The 24,793-nt window shown below is 29.9% G+C and overlaps 7 non-coding genes across 7 annotated transcripts; all 7 read left to right on the forward strand.

The window, feature by feature from the left end:
• The first annotated feature begins 1,067 nt into the window (after positions 1-1,067).
• Positions 1,068-1,138, forward strand: TRNAG-GCC (transfer RNA glycine (anticodon GCC)). The gene has a single exon. It is a non-coding gene; the product is annotated as a tRNA-Gly (tRNA).
• A 3,748-nt stretch (positions 1,139-4,886) lies between these two features.
• TRNAG-GCC (transfer RNA glycine (anticodon GCC)) lies at positions 4,887-4,957 on the forward strand. Its single transcript has one exon. It is a non-coding gene; the product is annotated as a tRNA-Gly (tRNA).
• A 3,749-nt stretch (positions 4,958-8,706) lies between these two features.
• On the forward strand, positions 8,707-8,777 carry TRNAG-GCC (transfer RNA glycine (anticodon GCC)). The gene has a single exon. It is a non-coding gene; the product is annotated as a tRNA-Gly (tRNA).
• A 3,749-nt stretch (positions 8,778-12,526) lies between these two features.
• TRNAG-GCC (transfer RNA glycine (anticodon GCC)) lies at positions 12,527-12,597 on the forward strand. The gene has a single exon. It is a non-coding gene; the product is annotated as a tRNA-Gly (tRNA).
• Positions 12,598-16,346: 3,749 nt separating this feature from the next.
• On the forward strand, positions 16,347-16,417 carry TRNAG-GCC (transfer RNA glycine (anticodon GCC)). Its single transcript has one exon. It is a non-coding gene; the product is annotated as a tRNA-Gly (tRNA).
• Positions 16,418-20,164: 3,747 nt separating this feature from the next.
• On the forward strand, positions 20,165-20,235 carry TRNAG-GCC (transfer RNA glycine (anticodon GCC)). The gene has a single exon. It is a non-coding gene; the product is annotated as a tRNA-Gly (tRNA).
• A 3,748-nt stretch (positions 20,236-23,983) lies between these two features.
• Positions 23,984-24,054, forward strand: TRNAG-GCC (transfer RNA glycine (anticodon GCC)). Its single transcript has one exon. It is a non-coding gene; the product is annotated as a tRNA-Gly (tRNA).
• The last annotated feature ends 739 nt before the right edge of the window (positions 24,055-24,793 follow it).

The raw sequence follows: 24,793 nt of genomic DNA on the forward strand, positions 1-24,793 counted from the left end.
ATCTCAAATAACTCCGTTTATTCCAGAAACGAAAGATACTTCTTTTGGTTAGAGGCTTAAAATATTGAACCTAGTTTATTTCGATATTTCAAAAAACAAGAAACATAACGAATCACCAATGAGGTTTTCGCTACAATCTGTTCGGAGTAAAACTTTATGAATGATTTGGAATAATACCAAATAATGTGACATTATTATAGTCTGCATCGTAACAAATTAAAGATCCTTTGCTATCTATGAACAGAAGCAGGATGTTATATTCTCAACTGACTTTGGTTACAAGATCTCTTTTGATAAGTTGGAAATAGTTTGAAAACAAAAATTTCTTAATCCTAACGAAGACTAGTTTCAAAAGGTAAGCAACGCTTAAGACTACAAGAATGCTGGTAACTAGGTGCCATCAATATATGAACTCTGACATACACTCGTCAATTTATTTAAATAAATATTTTCTCTTATTATGAGAAATTCTCTTTGATCTACTTGAATAGGATTATTTATCCTTCATATTATTGTCATAAAGTTTAAGTAATAGAAAACATAGGTTTAATGGAAAGATGATACAGTATGAATTGAGAGTATCCCTTTTAACAAGTTTGAGGTAAAACTGTATAAAAGTGTTAAAATACGTTTACTAATTAAGAAATCTGTAGCTTGGTTTGTGTAAAATACAATAATTTAATGTCTGTTTTTAGAAAGCGATACATTTTCGAAAGTAAAACCAACTTATTCCATACGAGAATGAAAAATGCAGGGATAAAAAGGTAGGTTTATTCCAATTGAATTGCATATTCTAAAGAAACGAATGTCATCTGAGATGGAATTTCGAATGAATAGTATATATGTATATGAATCATAATATCTTTATGTAATGAAATTATGAACAAATGTGATACCATTTTGCTAGCTTCTGAGGGAAAGCGTTTATTGAATCGAATGCGGAACACAATTTTGAAGCATTAAAGTTTTCCAGCATGTAAAAGTTTGTTCCTCGATTTAAGGTCCGAACATAACATTAGTTTAAGAAGTGTTATTAATTCAATAGTAAATAAAATTCTCTTGTATTGGCATCGGTGGTTCAGTGGTAGAATGCTCGCCTGCCACGCGGGCGGCCCGGGTTCGATTCCCGGCCGATGCACTGAATTTTTAGCGGGGATTTAAATTTCGAATATCTTACCGATATATGGGTTTATGAATTCATTTCTGCTACGCTCTAAGTTACGCTTGGTTCAACACACTCAAATTGTCACCTTAAATCAATGGCCAAATTTATTTCCCTGATTAATTTCCCGTCTACAGCAAGCCATTACAATTTTAGTTATACCTTTAGACAATATTTGAATTGATTTGCTTTTGAATAAAGTTTTTCCGTACAAGAGTTTCATAATAATTTCTTTAAAAATTAAATATCGATCTACATTTTGTGATTCCTTTTCACATGGGATAAGAATTTCCTGTAGTAGACGTTTAATATATTATTTGTATAGTAGAGATGTTTAGGTTTTAAATCTATTAAAATCCGTTTAGGATATAGTAACCTACGCAATAAGTTTCAAACATTTTCCTATATATTGTGTAATATTATGGGATATGGACAAAAAATCATAGCTTGTTTTGAAATGAATATAAGCATTGTCAGCTCAAAATATGTGGACGATTAATTGTTGTTTATTACCCATTGTGGAACCAATATCGTGAACATGTTATGAAGATGAACTTTGTTAGAAATAATATACCAACTCATTGTGGCATTTAAGAATTTCCTTCAAAGCAAAATTTACTTCATCAATTCCAGAATAAAAACTATGCTTTTGGACTGGATACTTGAAATTTCCAACCTAGTTTAATTTCTTCAAGACAATTTCCACTAACATTGCTTAAATAACGAATAAAACGAAATAATAATGAACTATTTACTTCTGTCTACTAAAAACAAAATGTACATTTAAGGAATTTATTTCTGGTAAAATATGTGACTATTATAGTTCTTAGAATTAAAAACTTAAGTTACTTTCATTAATAATTATGAATAAAACAGCAACAGTATAATTAAACACAGATTTCCGTTATTACACCTCTTTCTACAAGTCGACCAATCTAAAATCGAAGAGATCGTTTTTCTGCTGGCTACCTCGGAATATCAAGATCAGTAACATGTAAGAATTAACAATATATCCTAATAACTAGTTGCCGTCAATACTCGCATTATAATATCAAAGAGCTGAAGCATTAAAATTTAATAGTTTCTTCTTAAATTGATAGAATCTGGTTTAATTCCATAAGTTTAGTTATTTTAAATATCATTGACAAAACATTGCTATAATAGAAATCGAGGATGCGTGCAAAGAGAATACCAGGTTTTTTTGAATTTGAGATACCTTTGGTATGATTTTTTAAATTTTTTAAAGTGACTTCAAATTCAGAAATCTACCATTTTATGTTAACTACGATACTTTGAAGGCCAATTCAATGAACACCGCCAGTTTTCGGAAACAAATAAATACCATTCTTATTGCATATTCTAATCAAATGCAGAGGTAAATGAAGTAATTGGTTTATTTTAATTCTTTTCCATATGCAACAAAACGAACCTGTACTTGGTGACTACTGAAAGGCACAAAAGTCTAACCCAGTACAGGTAAAATATTCATTTCATCACATAATCTTTACACGTGGTGTAGACTTATATCAAAATATGGAAAACTTGTCATATACCAAGAAACCCGGCATAATACTATATTGGTTTGGTTTCAGATTTCCCTTGCATTTTGTTTGTTGTTAACCTATTGCATTTTTAGACATTAGAAACTAACGTAAATTTAGTTTACAAAATTAAATATTTTCACGACAGTTTCTGGTATGGTGTTAGTTCAACTATGGTAAAGCTTCATTATTTATCGAAATTATCTTCTTCACTATTATATCTGATTAATATGTTTTAAGTAGGAACATGTTTTAGGTTTCTAACCGTCCTCATCTGAAATTTTATTCACTAGTAAAAAACACTATTATTGTTTCATTAATCGTTGAAACAGTTGTTGTAATTATTAAAGAAAATTTGAAAGGTAATATGAATCTTTACTGTAAACTTTTATATGAGCGTAAATATTTTTTCTCTGCTAAAAGAAACTGCCATACTTTCTTAACATTTTAACTGCCAACAATTCATACTTTATTTTCTAATGTTCTCAAGTCAATTTTCTTTCCTAGCGCCTAATGTACAGCAACGTACGTAATCTTCTCTTGAAAATAGATCACAGAACAAAATCTAGATCAGCTACGATCTGAACTGGGGTATCTGGAAAACTCTAAGGTAATATGGAATTGACTTATGCTTGTCTGGAATAGTTAGAACTTAAGTTTTCCTATTGAAATATCTTTAAATGATAAATAACATTTTGTGTTCTTAGGATGAAATTCATTTTAGACAATTGTTCTTACCTGAAAGTTATTTACTTTGTGTTTTGTTTAAGTGATACATATTTGCTGAAGTTGTGATGTCTATTTTTGACTCGTGATGTAAAGATTATTGTTTTGTATTTAGCCGTCTCCTTGGGAACAATCATAATTTACACAACGAATGCCAAATGATTCCCTACATATTGCTAATGTTTTTGAATATTGCTAAATATATTGTTCAATATCTCGAGAGAAACGTAAGTATCTCCCTTCTTGCTTATTGAGTCACACTGTAATAAGAAAAAATTAACCTTTGCAATTAAAGCTATTGCATTCTATTTCTTTAATGTGATGTGAAAAAAAAGATGAAAACATTTGCAGTAACATATCAACCTTTGTTTTCCAGAAAGTGCCATCTAAATCTCAAATAACTCCGTTTATTCCAGAAACGAAAGATACTTCTTTTGGTTAGAGGCTTAAAATATTGAACCTAGTTTATTTCGATATTTCAAAAAACAAGAAACATAACGAATCACCAATGAGGTTTTCGCTACAATCTGTTCGGAGTAAAACTTTATGAATGATTTGGAATAATACCAAATAATGTGACATTATTATAGTCTGCATCGTAACAAATTAAAGATCCTTTGCTATCTATGAACAGAAGCAGGATGTTATATTCTCAACTGACTTTGGTTACAAGATCTCTTTTGATAAGTTGGAAATAGTTTGAAAACAAAAATTTCTTAATCCTAACGAAGACTAGTTTCAAAAGGTAAGCAACGCTTAAGACTACAAGAATGCTGGTAACTAGGTGCCATCAATATATGAACTCTGACATACACTCGTCAATTTATTTAAATAAATATTTTCTCTTATTATGAGAAATTCTCTTTGATCTACTTGAATAGGATTATTTATCCTTCATATTATTGTCATAAAGTTTAAGTAATAGAAAACATAGGTTTAATGGAAAGATGATACAGTATGAATTGAGAGTATCCCTTTTAACAAGTTTGAGGTAAAACTGTATAAAAGTGTTAAAATACGTTTACCAATTAAGAAATCTGTAGCTTGGTTTGTGTAAAATACAATAATTTAATGTCTGTTTTTAGAAAGCAATACATTTTCGAAAGTAAAACCAACTTATTCCATACGAGAATGAAAAATGCAGGGATAAAAAGGTAGGTTTATTCCAATTGAATTGCATATTCTAAAGAAACGAATGTCATCTGAGATGGAATTTCGAATGAATAGTATATATGTATATGAATCATAATATCTTTATGTAATGAAATTATGAACAAATGTGATACCATTTTGCTAGCTTCTGAGGGAAAGCGTTTATTGAATCGAATGCGGAACACAATTTTGAAGCATTAAAGTTTTCCAGCATGTAAAAGTTTGTTCCTCGATTTAAGGTCCGAACATAACATTAGTTTAAGAAGTGTTATTAATTCAATAGTAAATAAAATTCTCTTGTATTGGCATCGGTGGTTCAGTGGTAGAATGCTCGCCTGCCACGCGGGCGGCCCGGGTTCGATTCCCGGCCGATGCACTGAATTTTTAGCGGGGATTTAAATTTCGAATATCTTACCGATATATGGGTTTATGAATTCATTTCTGCTACGCTCTAAGTTACGCTTGGTTCAACACACTCAAATTGTCACCTTAAATCAATGGCCAAATTTATTTCCCTGATTAATTTCCCGTCTACAGCAAGCCATTACAATTTTAGTTATACCTTTAGACAATATTTGAATTGATTTGCTTTTGAATAAAGTTTTTCCGTACAAGAGTTTCATAATAATTTCTTTAAAAATTAAATATCGATCTACATTTTGTGATTCCTTTTCACATGGGATAAGAATTTCCTGTAGTAGACGTTTAATATATTATTTGTATAGTAGAGATGTTTAGGTTTTAAATCTATTAAAATCCGTTTAGGATATAGTAACCTACGCAATAAGTTTCAAACATTTTCCTATATATTGTGTAATATTTTGGGATATGGACAAAAAATCATAGCTTGTTTTGAAATGAATATAAGCATTGTCAGCTTAAAATATGTGGACGATTAATTGTTGTTTATTACCCATCGTGGAACCAATATCGTGAACATGTTATGAAGATGAACTTTGTTAGAAATAATATACCAACTCATTGTGGCATTTAAGAATTTCCTTCAAAGCAAAATTTACTTCATCAATTCCAGAATAAAAACTATGCTTTTAGACTGGATACTTGAAATTTCCAACCTAGTTTAGTTTCTTCAAGACAATTTCCACTAACATTGCTTAAATAACGAATAAAACGAAATAATAATGAACTATTTACTTCTGTCTACTAAAAACAAAATGTACATTTAAGGAATTTATTTCTCGTAAAATATGTGACTATTATAGTTCTTAGAATTAAAAACTTAAGTTACTTTCATTAATAATTATGAATAAAACAGCAACAGTATAATTAAACACAGATTTCCGTTATTACACCTCTTTCTACAAGTCGACCAATCTAAAATCGAAGAGATCGTTTTTCTGCTGGCTACCTCGGAATATCAAGATCAGTAACATGTAAGAATTAACAATATATCCTAATAACTAGTTGCCGTCAATACTCGCATTATAATATCAAAGAGCTGAAGCATTAAAATTTAATAGTTTCTTCTTAAATTGATAGAATCTGGTTTAATTCCATAAGTTTAGTTATTTTAAATATCATTGACAAAACATTGCTATAATAGAAATCGAGGATGCGTGCAAAGAGAATACCAGGTTTTTTTGAATTTGAGATACCTTTGGTACGATTTTTTAATTTTTTTAAAGTGACTTCAAATTCAGAAATCTACCATTTTATGTTAACTACGATACTTTGAAGGCCAATTCAATGAACACCGCCAGTTTTCGGAAACAAATAAATACCATTCTTATTGCATATTCTAATCAAATGCAGAGGTAAATGAAGTAATTGGTTTATTTTAATTCTTTTCCATATGCAACAAAACGAACCTGTACTTGGTGACTACTGAAAGGCACAAAAGTCTAACCCAGTACAGGTAAAATATTCATTTCATCACATAATCTTTACACGTAGTGTAGACTTATATCAAAATATGGAAAACTTGTCATATACCAAGAAACCCGGCATAATACTATATTGGTTTGGTTTCAGATTTCCCTTGCATTTTGTTTGTTGTTAACCTATTGCATTTTTAGACATTAGAAACTAACGTAAATTTAGTTTACAAAATTAAATATTTTCACGACAGTTTCTGGTATGGTGTTAGTTCAACTATGGTAAAGCTTCATTATTTATCGAAATTATCTTCTTCACTATTATATCTGGTTAATATGTTTTAAGTAGGAACATGTTTTAGGTTTCTAACCGTCCTCATCTGAAATTTTATTCACTAGTAAAAAACACTATTATTGTTTCATTAATCGTTGAAACAGTTGTTCTAATTATTAAAGAAAATTTGAAAGGTAATATGAATCTTTACTGTAAACTTTTATATGAGCGTAAGTATTTTTTCTCTGCTAAAAGAAACTGCCATACTTTCTTAACATTTTAACTGCCAACAATTCATACTTTATTTTCTAATGTTCTCAAGTCAATTTTCTTTCCTAGCGCCTAATGTACAGCAACGTACGTAATCTTCTCTTGAAAATAGATCACAGAACAAAATCTAGATCAGCTACGATCTGAACTGGGGTATCTGGAAAACTCTAAGGTAATATGGAATTGACTTATGCTTGTCTGGATTAGTTAGAACTTAAGTTTTCCTATTGAAATATCTTTAAATGATAAATAACATTTTGTGTTCTTAGGATGAAATTCATTTTAGACAATTGTTCTTACCTGAAAGTTATTTACTTTGTGTTTTGTTTAAGTGATACATATTTGCTGAAGTTGTGATGTCTATTTTTGACTCGTGATGTAAAGATTATTGTTTTGTATTTAGCCGTCTCCTTGGGAACAATCATAATTTACACAACGAATGCCAAATGATTCCCTACATATTGCTAATGTTTTTGAATATTGCTAAATATATTGTTCAATATCTCGGGAGAAACATAAGTATCTCCCTTGTTGCTTATTGAATCACACTGTAATAAGAAAAAATTAACTTTTGTAATTAAAGCTATTGCATTCTATTTCCTCAATGTGATGTGAAAAAAAAACAGGAAAACATTTGCAGTAACATATCAACCTTTGTTTTCCAGAAAGTGTCATCTAAATCTCAAATAACTCCGTTTATTCCAGAAACGAAAGATACTTCTTTTGGTTAGAGGTTTAAGATATTGAACCTAGTTTATTTCGATATTTCAAAAAACAAGAAACATAACGAATCACCAATGAGGTTTTCGCTATAATCTGTTCGGAGTAAAATTTTATGAATGATTTGGAATAATACCAAATAATGTGACATTATTATAGTCTGCATCGTAACAAATTAAAGATCCTTTGCTATCTATGAACAGAAGCAGGATGTTATATTCTCAACTGACTTTGGTTACAAGATCTCTTTTGATAAGTTGGAAATAGTTTGAAAACAAAAATTTCTTAATCCTAACGAAGACTAGTTTCAAAAGGTAAGCAACGCTTAAGACTACAAGAATGCTGGTAACTAGGTGCCATCAATATATGAACTCTGACATACACTCGTCAATTTATTTAAATAAATATTTTCTCTTATTATGAGAAATTCTCTTTGATCTACTTGAATAGGATTATTTATCCTTCATATTATTGTCATAAAGTTTAAGTAATAGAAAACATAGGTTTAATGGAAAGATGATACAGTATGAATTGAGAGTATCCCTTTTAACAAGTTTGAGGTAAAACTGTATAAAAGTGTTAAAATACGTTTACTAATTAAGAAATCTGTAGCTTGGTTTGTGTAAAATACAATAATTTAATGTCTGTTTTTAGAAAGCGATACATTTTCGAAAGTAAAACCAACTTATTCCATACGAGAATGAAAAATGCAGGGATAAAAAGGTAGGTTTATTCCAATTGAATTGCATATTCTAAAGAAACGAATGTCATCTGAGATGGAATTTCGAATGAATAGTATATATGTATATGAATCATAATATCTTTATGTAATGAAATTATGAACAAATGTGATACCATTTTGCTAGCTTCTGAGGGAAAGCGTTTATTGAATCGAATGCGGAACACAATTTTGAAGCATTAAAGTTTTCCAGCATGTAAAAGTTTGTTCCTCGATTTAAGGTCCGAACATAACATTAGTTTAAGAAGTGTTATTAATTCAATAGTAAATAAAATTCTCTTGTATTGGCATCGGTGGTTCAGTGGTAGAATGCTCGCCTGCCACGCGGGCGGCCCGGGTTCGATTCCCGGCCGATGCACTGAATTTTTAGCGGGGATTTAAATTTCGAATATCTTACCGATATATGGGTTTATGAATTCATTTCTGCTACGCTCTAAGTTACGCTTGGTTCAACACACTCAAATTGTCACCTTAAATCAATGGCCAAATTTATTTCCCTGATTAATTTCCCGTCTACAGCAAGCCATTACAATTTTAGTTATACCTTTAGACAATATTTGAATTGATTTGCTTTTGAATAAAGTTTTTCCGTACAAGAGTTTCATAATAATTTCTTTAAAAATTAAATATCGATCTACATTTTGTGATTCCTTTTCACATGGGATAAGAATTTCCTGTAGTAGACGTTTAATATATTATTTGTATAGTAGAGATGTTTAGGTTTTAAATCTATTAAAATCCGTTTAGGATATAGTAACCTACGCAATAAGTTTCAAACATTTTCCTATATATTGTGTAATATTTTGGGATATGGACAAAAAATCATAGCTTGTTTTGAAATGAATATAAGCATTGTCAGCTTAAAATATGTGGACGATTAATTGTTGTTTATTACCCATCGTGGAACCAATATCGTGAACATGTTATGAAGATGAACTTTGTTAGAAATAATATACCAACTCATTGTGGCATTTAAGAATTTCCTTCAAAGCAAAATTTACTTCATCAATTCCAGAATAAAAACTATGCTTTTAGACTGGATACTTGAAATTTCCAACCTAGTTTAGTTTCTTCAAGACAATTTCCACTAACATTGCTTAAATAACGAATAAAACGAAATAATAATGAACTATTTACTTCTGTCTACTAAAAACAAAATGTACATTTAAGGAATTTATTTCTGGTAAAATATGTGACTATTATAGTTCTTAGAATTAAAAACTTAACTTACTTTCATTAATAATTATGAATAAAACAGCAACAGTATAATTAAACACAGATTTCCGTTATTACACCTCTTTCTACAAGTCGACCAATCTAAAATCGAAGAGATCGTTTTTCTGCTGGCTACCTCGGAATATCAAGATCAGTAACATGTAAGAATTAACAATATATCCTAATAACTAGTTGCCGTCAATACTCGCATTATAATATCAAAGAGCTGAAGCATTAAAATTTAATAGTTTCTTCTTAAATTGATAGAATCTGGTTTAATTCCATAAGTTTAGTTATTTTAAATATCATTGACAAAACATTGCTATAATAGAAATCGAGGATGCGTGCAAAGAGAATACCAGGTTTTTTTGAATTTGAGATACCTTTGGTACGATTTTTTAAATTTTTTAAAGTGACTTCAAATTCAGAAATCTACCATTTTATGTTAACTACGATACTTTGAAGGCCAATTCAATGAACACCGCCAGTTTTCGGAAACAAATAAATACCATTCTTATTGCATATTCTAATCAAATGCAGAGGTAAATGAAGTAATTGGTTTATTTTAATTCTTTTCCATATGCAACAAAACGAACCTGTACTTGGTGACTACTGAAAGGCACAAAAGTCTAACCCAGTACAGGTAAAATATTCATTTCATCACATAATCTTTACACGTAGTGTAGACTCATATCAAAATATGGAAAACTTGTCATATACCAAGAAACCCGGCATAATACTATATTGGTTTGGTTTCAGATTTCCCTTGCATTTTGTTTGTTGTTAACCTATTGCATTTTTAGACATTAGAAACTAACGTAAATTTAGTTTACAAAATTAAATATTTTCACGACAGTTTCTGGTATGGTGTTAGTTCAACTATGGTAAAGCTTCATTATTTATCGAAATTATCTTCTTCACTATTATATCTGGTTAATATGTTTTAAGTAGGAACATGTTTTAGGTTTCTAACCGTCCTCATCTGAAATTTTATTCACTAGTAAAAAACACTATTATTGTTTCATTAATCGTTGAAACAGTTGTTCTAATTATTAAAGAAAATTTGAAAGGTAATATGAATCTTTACTGTAAACTTTTATATGAGCGTAAGTATTTTTTCTCTGCTAAAAGAAACTGCCATACTTTCTTAACATTTTAACTGCCAACAATTCATACTTTATTTTCTAATGTTCTCAAGTCAATTTTCTTTCCTAGCGCCTAATGTACAGCAACGTACGTAATCTTCTCTTGAAAATAGATCACAGAACAAAATCTAGATCAGCTACGATCTGAACTGGGGTATCTGGAAAACTCTAAGGTAATATGGAATTGACTTATGCTTGTCTGGATTAGTTAGAACTTAAGTTTTCCTATTGAAATATCTTTAAATGATAAATAACATTTTGTGTTCTTAGGATGAAATTCATTTTAGACAATTGTTCTTACCTGAAAGTTATTTACTTTGTGTTTTGTTTAAGTGATACATATTTGCTGAAGTTGTGATGTCTATTTTTGACTCGTGATGTAAAGATTATTGTGTTGTATTTAGCCGTCTCCTTGGGAACAATCATAATTTACACAACGAATGCCAAATGATTCCCTACATATTGCTAATGTTTTTGAATATTGCTAAATATATTGTTCAATATCTCGGGAGAAACATAAGTATCTCCCTTGTTGCTTATTGAATCACACTGTAATAAGAAAAAATTAACTTTTGTAATTAAAGCTATTGCATTCTATTTCCTCAATGTGATGTGAAAAAAAAACAGGAAAACATTTGCAGTAACATATCAACCTTTGTTTTCCAGAAAGTGTCATCTAAATCTCAAATAACTCCGTTTATTCCAGAAACGAAAGATACTTCTTTTGGTTAGAGGTTTAAGATATTGAACCTAGTTTATTTCGATATTTCAAAAAACAAGAAACATAACGAATCACCAATGAGGTTTTCGCTATAATCTGTTCGGAGTAAAATTTTATGAATGATTTGGAATAATACCAAATAATGTGACATTATTATAGTCTGCATCGTAACAAATTAAAGATCCTTTGCTATCTATGAACAGAAGCAGGATGTTATATTCTCAACTGACTTTGGTTACAAGATCTCTTTTGATAAGTTGGAAATAGTTTGAAAACAAAAATTTCTTAATCCTAACGAAGACTAGTTTCAAAAGGTAAGCAACGCTTAAGACTACAAGAATGCTGGTAACTAGGTGCCATCAATATATGAACTCTGACATACACTCGTCAATTTATTTAAATAAATATTTTCTCTTATTATGAGAAATTCTCTTTGATCTACTTGAATAGGATTATTTATCCTTCATATTATTGTCATAAAGTTTAAGTAATAGAAAACATAGGTTTAATGGAAAGATGATACAGTATGAATTGAGAGTATCCCTTTTAACAAGTTTGAGGTAAAACTGTATAAAAGTGTTAAAATACGTTTACTAATTAAGAAATCTGTAGCTTGGTTTGTGTAAAATACAATAATTTAATGTCTGTTTTTAGAAAGCGATACATTTTCGAAAGTAAAACCAACTTATTCCATACGAGAATGAAAAATGCAGGGATAAAAAGGTAGGTTTATTCCAATTGAATTGCATATTCTAAAGAAACGAATGTCATCTGAGATGGAATTTCGAATGAATAGTATATATGTATATGAATCATAATATCTTTATGTAATGAAATTATGAACAAATGTGATACCATTTTGCTAGCTTCTGAGGGAAAGCGTTTATTGAATCGAATGCGGAACACAATTTTGAAGCATTAAAGTTTTCCAGCATGTAAAAGTTTGTTCCTCGATTTAAGGTCCGAACATAACATTAGTTTAAGAAGTGTTATTAATTCAATAGTAAATAAAATTCTCTTGTATTGGCATCGGTGGTTCAGTGGTAGAATGCTCGCCTGCCACGCGGGCGGCCCGGGTTCGATTCCCGGCCGATGCACTGAATTTTTAGCGGGGATTTAAATTTCGAATATCTTACCGATATATGGGTTTATGAATTCATTTCTGCTACGCTCTAAGTTACGCTTGGTTCAACACACTCAAATTGTCACCTTAAATCAATGGCCAAATTTATTTCCCTGATTAATTTCCCGTCTACAGCAAGCCATTACAATTTTAGTTATACCTTTAGACAATATTTGAATTGATTTGCTTTTGAATAAAGTTTTTCCGTACAAGAGTTTCATAATAATTTCTTTAAAAATTAAATATCGATCTACATTTTGTGATTCCTTTTCACATGGGATAAGAATTTCCTGTAGTAGACGTTTAATATATTATTTGTATAGTAGAGATGTTTAGGTTTTAAATCTATTAAAATCCGTTTAGGATATAGTAACCTACGCAATAAGTTTCAAACATTTTCCTATATATTGTGTAATATTTTGGGATATGGACAAAAAATCATAGCTTGTTTTGAAATGAATATAAGCATTGTCAGCTTAAAATATGTGGACGATTAATTGTTGTTTATTACCCATCGTGGAACCAATATCGTGAACATGTTATGAAGATGAACTTTGTTAGAAATAATATACCAACTCATTGTGGCATTTAAGAATTTCCTTCAAAGCAAAATTTACTTCATCAATTCCAGAATAAAAACTATGCTTTTAGACTGGATACTTGAAATTTCCAACCTAGTTTAGTTTCTTCAAGACAATTTCCACTAACATTGCTTAAATAACGAATAAAACGAAATAATAATGAACTATTTACTTCTGTCTACTAAAAACAAAATGTACATTTAAGGAATTTATTTCTCGTAAAATATGTGACTATTATAGTTCTTAGAATTAAAAACTTAAGTTACTTTCATTAATAATTATGAATAAAACAGCAACAGTATAATTAAACACAGATTTCCGTTATTACACCTCTTTCTACAAGTCGACCAATCTAAAATCGAAGAGATCGTTTTTCTGCTGGCTACCTCGGAATATCAAGATCAGTAACATGTAAGAATTAACAATATATCCTAATAACTAGTTGCCGTCAATACTCGCATTATAATATCAAAGAGCTGAAGCATTAAAATTTAATAGTTTCTTCTTAAATTGATAGAATCTGGTTTAATTCCATAAGTTTAGTTATTTTAAATATCATTGACAAAACATTGCTATAATAGAAATCGAGGATGCGTGCAAAGAGAATACCAGGTTTTTTTGAATTTGAGATACCTTTGGTACGATTTTTTAAATTTTTTAAAGTGACTTCAAATTCAGAAATCTACCATTTTATGTTAACTACGATACTTTGAAGGCCAATTCAATGAACACCGCCAGTTTTCGGAAACAAATAAATACCATTCTTATTGCATATTCTAATCAAATGCAGAGGTAAATGAAGTAATTGGTTTATTTTAATTCTTTTCCATATGCAACAAAACGAACCTGTACTTGGTGACTACTGAAAGGCACAAAAGTCTAACCCAGTACAGGTAAAATATTCATTTCATCACATAATCTTTACACGTAGTGTAGACTTATATCAAAATATGGAAAACTTGTCATATACCAAGAAACCCGGCATAATACTATATTGGTTTGGTTTCAGATTTCCCTTGCATTTTGTTTGTTGTTAACCTATTGCATTTTTAGACATTAGAAACTAACGTAAATTTAGTTTACAAAATTAAATATTTTCACGACAGTTTCTGGTATGGTGTTAGTTCAACTATGGTAAAGCTTCATTATTTATCGAAATTATCTTCTTCACTATTATATCTGGTTAATATGTTTTAAGTAGGAACATGTTTTAGGTTTCTAACCGTCCTCATCTGAAATTTTATTCACTAGTAAAAAACACTATTATTGTTTCATTAATCGTTGAAACAGTTGTTCTAATTATTAAAGAAAATTTGAAAGGTAATATGAATCTTTACTGTAAACTTTTATATGAGCGTAAGTATTTTTTCTCTGCTAAAAGAAACTGCCATACTTTCTTAACATTTTAACTGCCAACAATTCATACTTTATTTTCTAATGTTCTCAAGTCAATTTTCTTTCCTAGCGCCTAATGTACAGCAACGTACGTAATCTTCTCTTGAAAATAGATCACAGAACAAAATCTAGATCAGCTACGATCTGAACTGGGGTATCTGGAAAACTCTAAGGTAATATGGAATTGACTTATGCTTGTCTGGATTAGTTAGAACTTAAGTTTTCCTATTGAAATATCTTTAAATGATAAATAACATTTTGTGTTCTTAGGATGAAATTCATTTTAGACAATTGTTCTTACCTGAAAGTTATTTACTTTGTGTTTTGTTTAAGTGATACATATTTGCTGAAGTTGTGATGTCTATTTTTGACTCGTGATGTAAAGATTATTGTTTTGTATTTAGCCGTCTCCTTGGGAACAATCATAATTTACACAACGAATGCCAAATGATTCCCTACATATTGCTAATGTTTTTGAATATTGCTAAATATATTGTTCAATATCTCGGGAGAAACATAAGTATCTCCCTTGTTGCTTATTGAATCACACTGTAATAAGAAAAAATTAACTTTTGTAATTAAAGCTATTGCATTCTATTTCCTCAATGTGATGTGAAAAAAAAACAGGAAAACATTTGCAGTAACATATCAACCTTTGTTTTCCAGAAAGTGTCATCTAAATCTCAAATAACTCCGTTTATTCCAGAAACGAAAGATACTTCTTTTGGTTAGAGGTTTAAGATATTGAACCTAGTTTATTTCGATATTTCAAAAAACAAGAAACATAACGAATCACCAATGAGGTTTTCGCTATAATCTGTTCGGAGTAAAATTTTATGAATGATTTGGAATAATACCAAATAATGTGACATTATTATAGTCTGCATCGTAACAAATTAAAGATCCTTTGCTATCTATGAACAGAAGCAGGATGTTATATTCTCAACTGACTTTGGTTACAAGATCTCTTTTGATAAGTTGGAAATAGTTTGAAAACAAAAATTTCTTAATCCTAACGAAGACTAGTTTCAAAAGGTAAGCAACGCTTAAGACTACAAGAATGCTGGTAACTAGGTGCCATCAATATATGAACTCTGACATACACTCGTCAATTTATTTAAATAAATATTTTCTCTTATTATGAGAAATTCTCTTTGATCTACTTGAATAGGATTATTTATCCTTCATATTATTGTCATAAAGTTTAAGTAATAGAAAACATAGGTTTAATGGAAAGATGATACAGTATGAATTGAGAGTATCCCTTTTAACAAGTTTGAGGTAAAACTGTATAAAAGTGTTAAAATACGTTTACTAATTAAGAAATCTGTAGCTTGGTTTGTGTAAAATACAATAATTTAATGTCTGTTTTTAGAAAGCGATACATTTTCGAAAGTAAAACCAACTTATTCCATACGAGAATGAAAAATGCAGGGATAAAAAGGTAGGTTTATTCCAATTGAATTGCATATTCTAAAGAAACGAATGTCATCTGAGATGGAATTTCGAATGAATAGTATATATGTATATGAATCATAATATCTTTATGTAATGAAATTATGAACAAATGTGATACCATTTTGCTAGCTTCTGAGGGAAAGCGTTTATTGAATCGAATGCGGAACACAATTTTGAAGCATTAAAGTTTTCCAGCATGTAAAAGTTTGTTCCTCGATTTAAGGTCCGAACATAACATTAGTTTAAGAAGTGTTATTAATTCAATAGTAAATAAAATTCTCTTGTATTGGCATCGGTGGTTCAGTGGTAGAATGCTCGCCTGCCACGCGGGCGGCCCGGGTTCGATTCCCGGCCGATGCACTGAATTTTTAGCGGGGATTTAAATTTCGAATATCTTACCGATATATGGGTTTATGAATTCATTTCTGCTACGCTCTAAGTTACGCTTGGTTCAACACACTCAAATTGTCACCTTAAATCAATGGCCAAATTTATTTCCCTGATTAATTTCCCGTCTACAGCAAGCCATTACAATTTTAGTTATACCTTTAGACAATATTTGAATTGATTTGCTTTTGAATAAAGTTTTTCCGTACAAGAGTTTCATAATAATTTCTTTAAAAATTAAATATCGATCTACATTTTGTGATTCCTTTTCACATGGGATAAGAATTTCCTGTAGTAGACGTTTAATATATTATTTGTATAGTAGAGATGTTTAGGTTTTAAATCTATTAAAATCCGTTTAGGATATAGTAACCTACGCAATAAGTTTCAAACATTTTCCTATATATTGTGTAATATTTTGGGATATGGATAAAAAATCATAGCTTGTTTTGAAATGAATATAAGCATTGTCAGCTTAAAATATGTGGACGATTAATTGTTGTTTATTACCCATCGTGGAACCAATATCGTGAACATGTTATGAAGATGAACTTTGTTAGAAATAATATACCAACTCATTGTGGCATTTAAGAATTTCCTTCAAAGCAAAATTTACTTCATCAATTCCAGAATAAAAACTATGCTTTTAGACTGGATACTTGAAATTTCCAACCTAGTTTAGTTTCTTCAAGACAATTTCCACTAACATTGCTTAAATAACGAATAAAACGAAATAATAATGAACTATTTACTTCTGTCTACTAAAAACAAAATGTACATTTAAGGAATTTATTTCTGGTAAAATATGTGACTATTATAGTTCTTAGAATTAAAAACTTAACTTAATTTCATTAATAATTATGAATAAAACAGCAACAGTATAATTAAACACAGATTTCCGTTATTACACCTCTTTCTACAAGTCGACCAATCTAAAATCGAAGAGATCGTTTTTCTGCTGGCTACCTCGGAATATCAAGATCAGTAACATGTAAGAATTAACAATATATCCTAATAACTAGTTGCCGTCAATACTCGCATTATAATATCAAAGAGCTGAAGCATTAAAATTTAATAGTTTCTTCTTAAATTGATAGAATCTGGTTTAATTCCATAAGTTTAGTTATTTTAAATATCATTGACAAAACATTGCTATAATAGAAATCGAGGATGCGTGCAAAGAGAATACCAGGTTTTTTTGAATTTGAGATACCTTTGGTATGATTTTTTAAATTTTTTAAAGTGACTTCAAATTCAGAAATCTACCATTTTATGTTAACTACGATACTTTGAAGGCCAATTCAATGAACACCGCCAGTTTTCGGAAACAAATAAATACCATTCTTATTGCATATTCTAATCAAATGCAGAGGTAAATGAAGTAATTGGTTTATTTTAATTCTTTTCCATATGCAACAAAACGAACCTGTACTTGGTGACTACTGAAAGGCACAAAAGTCTAACCCAGTACAGGTAAAATATTCATTTCATCACATAATCTTTACACGTGGTGTAGACTTATATCAAAATATGGAAAACTTGTCATATACCAAGAACCCGGCATAATACTATATTGGTTTGGTTTCAGATTTCCCTTGCATTTTGTTTGTTGTTAACCTATTGCATTTTTAGACATTAGAAACTAACGTAAATTTAGTTTACAAAATTAAATATTTTCACGACAGTTTCTGGTATGGTGTTAGTTCAACTATGGTAAAGCTTCATTATTTATCGAAATTATCTTCTTCACTATTATATCTGATTAATATGTTTTAAGTAGGAACATGTTTTAGGTTTCTAACCGTCCTCATCTGAAATTTTATTCACTAGTAAAAAACACTATTATTGTTTCATTAATCGTTGAAACAGTTGTTGTAATTATTAAAGAAAATTTGAAAGGTAATATGAATCTTTACTGTAAACTTTTATATGAGCGTAAATATTTTTTCTCTGCTAAAAGAAACTGCCATACTTTCTTAACATTTTAACTGCCAACAATTCATACTTTATTTTCTAATGTTCTCAAGTCAATTTTCTTTCCTAGCGCCTAATGTACAGCAACGTACGTAATCTTCTCTTGAAAATAGATCACAGAACAAAATCTAGATCAGCTACGATCTGAACTGGGGTATCTGGAAAACTCTAAGGTAATATGGAATTGACTTATGCTTGTCTGGAATAGTTAGAACTTAAGTTTTCCTATTGAAATATCTTTAAATGATAAATAACATTTTGTGTTCTTAGGATGAAATTCATTTTAGACAATTGTTCTTACCTGAAAGTTATTTACTTTGTGTTTTGTTTAAGTGATACATATTTGCTGAAGTTGTGATGTCTATTTTTGACTCGTGATGTAAAGATTATTGTTTTGTATTTAGCCGTCTCCTTGGGAACAATCATAATTTACACAACGAATGCCAAATGATTCCCTACATATTGCTAATGTTTTTGAATATTGCTAAATATATTGTTCAATATCTCGAGAGAAACGTAAGTATCTCCCTTCTTGCTTATTGAGTCACACTGTAATAAGAAAAAATTAACCTTTGCAATTAAAGCTATTGCATTCTATTTCTTTAATGTGATGTGAAAAAAAAGATGAAAACATTTGCAGTAACATATCAACCTTTGTTTTCCAGAAAGTGCCATCTAAATCTCAAATAACTCCGTTTATTCCAGAAACGAAAGATACTTCTTTTGGTTAGAGGCTTAAAATATTGAACCTAGTTTATTTCGATATTTCAAAAAACAAGAAACATAACGAATCACCAATGAGGTTTTCGCTACAATCTGTTCGGAGTAAAACTTTATGAATGATTTGGAATAATACCAAATAATGTGACATTATTATAGTCTGCATCGTAACAAATTAAAGATCCTTTGCTATCTATGAACAGAAGCAGGATGTTATATTCTCAACTGACTTTGGTTACAAGATCTCTTTTGATAAGTTGGAAATAGTTTGAAAACAAAAATTTCTTAATCCTAACGAAGACTAGTTTCAAAAGGTAAGCAACGCTTAAGACTACAAGAATGCTGGTAACTAGGTGCCATCAATATATGAACTCTGACATACACTCGTCAATTTATTTAAATAAATATTTTCTCTTATTATGAGAAATTCTCTTTGATCTACTTGAATAGGATTATTTATCCTTCATATTATTGTCATAAAGTTTAAGTAATAGAAAACATAGGTTTAATGGAAAGATGATACAGTATGAATTGAGAGTATCCCTTTTAACAAGTTTGAGGTAAAACTGTATAAAAGTGTTAAAATACGTTTACTAATTAAGAAATCTGTAGCTTGGTTTGTGTAAAATACAATAATTTAATGTCTGTTTTTAGAAAGCGATACATTTTCGAAAGTAAAACCAACTTATTCCATACGAGAATGAAAAATGCAGGGATAAAAAGGTAGGTTTATTCCAATTGAATTGCATATTCTAAAGAAACGAATGTCATCTGAGATGGAATTTCGAATGAATAGTATATATGTATATGAATCATAATATCTTTATGTAATGAAATTATGAACAAATGTGATACCATTTTGCTAGCTTCTGAGGGAAAGCGTTTATTGAATCGAATGCGGAACACAATTTTGAAGCATTAAAGTTTTCCAGCATGTAAAAGTTTGTTCCTCGATTTAAGGTCCGAACATAACATTAGTTTAAGAAGTGTTATTAATTCAATAGTAAATAAAATTCTCTTGTATTGGCATCGGTGGTTCAGTGGTAGAATGCTCGCCTGCCACGCGGGCGGCCCGGGTTCGATTCCCGGCCGATGCACTGAATTTTTAGCGGGGATTTAAATTTCGAATATCTTACCGATATATGGGTTTATGAATTCATTTCTGCTACGCTCTAAGTTACGCTTGGTTCAACACACTCAAATTGTCACCTTAAATCAATGGCCAAATTTATTTCCCTGATTAATTTCCCGTCTACAGCAAGCCATTACAATTTTAGTTATACCTTTAGACAATATTTGAATTGATTTGCTTTTGAATAAAGTTTTTCCGTACAAGAGTTTCATAATAATTTCTTTAAAAATTAAATATCGATCTACATTTTGTGATTCCTTTTCACATGGGATAAGAATTTCCTGTAGTAGACGTTTAATATATTATTTGTATAGTAGAGATGTTTAGGTTTTAAATCTATTAAAATCCGTTTAGGATATAGTAACCTACGCAATAAGTTTCAAACATTTTCCTATATATTGTGTAATATTATGGGATATGGACAAAAAATCATAGCTTGTTTTGAAATGAATATAAGCATTGTCAGCTCAAAATATGTGGACGATTAATTGTTGTTTATTACCCATTGTGGAACCAATATCGTGAACATGTTATGAAGATGAACTTTGTTAGAAATAATATACCAACTCATTGTGGCATTTAAGAATTTCCTTCAAAGCAAAATTTACTTCATCAATTCCAGAATAAAAACTATGCTTTTGGACTGGATACTTGAAATTTCCAACCTAGTTTAATTTCTTCAAGACAATTTCCACTAACATTGCTTAAATAACGAATAAAACGAAATAATAATGAACTATTTACTTCTGTCTACTAAAAACAAAATGTACATTTAAGGAATTTATTTCTGGTAAAATATGTGACTATTATAGTTCTTAGAATTAAAAACTTAAGTTACTTTCATTAATAATTATGAATAAAACAGCAACAGTATAATTAAACACAGATTTCCGTTATTACACCTCTTTCTACAAGTCGACCAATCTAAAATCGAAGAGATCGTTTTTCTGCTGGCTACCTCGGAATATCAAGATCAGTAACATGTAAGAATTAACAATATATCCTAATAACTAGTTGCCGTCAATACTCGCATTATAATATCAAAGAGCTGAAGCATTAAAATTTAATAGTTTCTTCTTAAATTGATAGAATCTGGTTTAATTCCATAAGTTTAGTTATTTTAAATATCATTGACAAAACATTGCTATAATAGAAATCGAGGATGCGTGCAAAGAGAATACCAGGTTTTTTTGAATTTGAGATACCTTTGGTATGATTTTTTAAATTTTTTAAAGTGACTTCAAATTCAGAAATCTACCATTTTATGTTAACTACGATACTTTGAAGGCCAATTCAATGAACACCGCCAGTTTTCGGAAACAAATAAATACCATTCTTATTGCATATTCTAATCAAATGCAGAGGTAAATGAAGTAATTGGTTTATTTTAATTCTTTTCCATATGCAACAAAACGAACCTGTACTTGGTGACTACTGAAAGGCACAAAAGTCTAACCCAGTACAGGTAAAATATTCATTTCATCACATAATCTTTACACGTGGTGTAGACTTATATCAAAATATGGAAAACTTGTCATATACCAAGAAACCCGGCATAATACTATATTGGTTTGGTTTCAGATTTCCCTTGCATTTTGTTTGTTGTTAACCTATTGCATTTTTAGACATTAGAAACTAACGTAAATTTAGTTTACAAAATTAAATATTTTCACGACAGTTTCTGGTATGGTGTTAGTTCAACTATGGTAAAGCTTCATTATTTATCGAAATTATCTTCTTCACTATTATATCTGATTAATATGTTTTAAGTAGGAACATGTTTTAGGTTTCTAACCGTCCTCATCTGAAATTTTATTCACTAGTAAAAAACACTATTATTGTTTCATTAATCGTTGAAACAGTTGTTGTAATTATTAAAGAAAATTTGAAAGGTAATATGAATCTTTACTGTAAACTTTTATATGAGCGTAAATATTTTTTCTCTGCTAAAAGAAACTGCCATACTTTCTTAACATTTTAACTGCCAACAATTCATACTTTATTTTCTAATGTTCTCAAGTCAATTTTCTTTCCTAGCGCCTAATGTACAGCAACGTACGTAATCTTCTCTTGAAAATAGATCACAGAACAAAATCTAGATCAGCTACGATCTGAACTGGGGTATCTGGAAAACTCTAAGGTAATATGGAATTGACTTATGCTTGTCTGGAATAGTTAGAACTTAAGTTTTCCTATTGAAATATCTTTAAATGATAAATAACATTTTGTGTTCTTAGGATGAAATTCATTTTAGACAATTGTTCTTACCTGAAAGTTATTTACTTTGTGTTTTGTTTAAGTGATACATATTTGCTGAAGTTGTGATGTCTATTTTTGACTCGTGATGTAAAGATTATTGTTTTGTATTTAGCCGTCTCCTTGGGAACAATCATAATTTACACAACGAATGCCAAATGATTCCCTACATATTGCTAATGTTTTTGAATATTGCTAAATATATTGTTCAATATCTCGAGAGAAACGTAAGTATCTCCCTTCTTGCTTATTGAGTCACACTGTAATAAGAAAAAATTAACCTTTGCAATTAAAGCTATTGCATTCTATTTCTTTAATGTGATGTGAAAAAAAAGATGAAAACATTTGCAGTAACATATCAACCTTTGTTTTCCAGAAAGTGCCATCTAAATCTCAAATAACTCCGTTTATTCCAGAAACGAAAGATACTTCTTTTGGTTAGAGGCTTAAAATATTGAACCTAGTTTATTTCGATATTTCAAAAAACAAGAAACATAACGAATCACCAATGAGGTTTTCGCTACAATCTGTTCGGAGTAAAACTTTATGAATGATTTGGAATAATACCAAATAATGTGACATTATTATAGTCTGCATCGTAACAAATTAAAGATCCTTTGCTATCTATGAACAGAAGCAGGATGTTATATTCTCAACTGACTTTGGTTACAAGATCTCTTTTGATAAGTTGGAAATAGTTTGAAAACAAAAATTTCTTAATCCTAACGAAGACTAGTTTCAAAAGGTAAGCAACGCTTAAGACTACAAGAATGCTGGTAACTAGGTGCCATCAATATATGAACTCTGACATACACTCGTCAATTTATTTAAATAAATATTTTCTCTTATTATGAGAAATTCTCTTTGATCTACTTGAATAGGATTATTTATCCTTCATATTATTGTCATAAAGTTTAAGTAATAGAAAACATAGGTTTAATGGAAAGATGATACAGTATGAATTGAGAGTATCCCTTTTAACAAGTTTGAGGTAAAACTGTATAAAAGTGTTAAAATACGTTTACCAATTAAGAAATCTGTAGCTTGGTTTGTGTAAAATACAATAATTTAATGTCTGTTTTTAGAAAGCAATACATTTTCGAAAGTAAAACCAACTTATTCCATACGAGAATGAAAAATGCAGGGATAAAAAGGTAGGTTTATTCCAATTGAATTGCATATTCTAAAGAAACGAATGTCATCTGAGATGGAATTTCGAATGAATAGTATATATGTATATGAATCATAATATCTTTATGTAATGAAATTATGAACAAATGTGATACCATTTTGCTAGCTTCTGAGGGAAAGCGTTTATTGAATCGAATGCGGAACACAATTTTGAAGCATTAAAGTTTTCCAGCATGTAAAAGTTTGTTCCTCGATTTAAGGTCCGAACATAACATTAGTTTAAGAAGTGTTATTAATTCAATAGTAAATAAAATTCTCTTGTATTGGCATCGGTGGTTCAGTGGTAGAATGCTCGCCTGCCACGCGGGCGGCCCGGGTTCGATTCCCGGCCGATGCACTGAATTTTTAGCGGGGATTTAAATTTCGAATATCTTACCGATATATGGGTTTATGAATTCATTTCTGCTACGCTCTAAGTTACGCTTGGTTCAACACACTCAAATTGTCACCTTAAATCAATGGCCAAATTTATTTCCCTGATTAATTTCCCGTCTACAGCAAGCCATTACAATTTTAGTTATACCTTTAGACAATATTTGAATTGATTTGCTTTTGAATAAAGTTTTTCCGTACAAGAGTTTCATAATAATTTCTTTAAAAATTAAATATCGATCTACATTTTGTGATTCCTTTTCACATGGGATAAGAATTTCCTGTAGTAGACGTTTAATATATTATTTGTATAGTAGAGATGTTTAGGTTTTAAATCTATTAAAATCCGTTTAGGATATAGTAACCTACGCAATAAGTTTCAAACATTTTCCTATATATTGTGTAATATTTTGGGATATGGACAAAAAATCATAGCTTGTTTTGAAATGAATATAAGCATTGTCAGCTTAAAATATGTGGACGATTAATTGTTGTTTATTACCCATCGTGGAACCAATATCGTGAACATGTTATGAAGATGAACTTTGTTAGAAATAATATACCAACTCATTGTGGCATTTAAGAATTTCCTTCAAAGCAAAATTTACTTCATCAATTCCAGAATAAAAACTATGCTTTTAGACTGGATACTTGAAATTTCCAACCTAGTTTAGTTTCTTCAAGACAATTTCCACTAACATTGC

This window comes from Thermobia domestica, unplaced genomic scaffold (assembly GCF_964235325.1).
Source record: "Thermobia domestica unplaced genomic scaffold, izTheDome1.hap1.1 HAP1_SCAFFOLD_151, whole genome shotgun sequence".
Taxonomy (NCBI): domain Eukaryota; kingdom Metazoa; phylum Arthropoda; class Insecta; order Zygentoma; family Lepismatidae; genus Thermobia; species Thermobia domestica.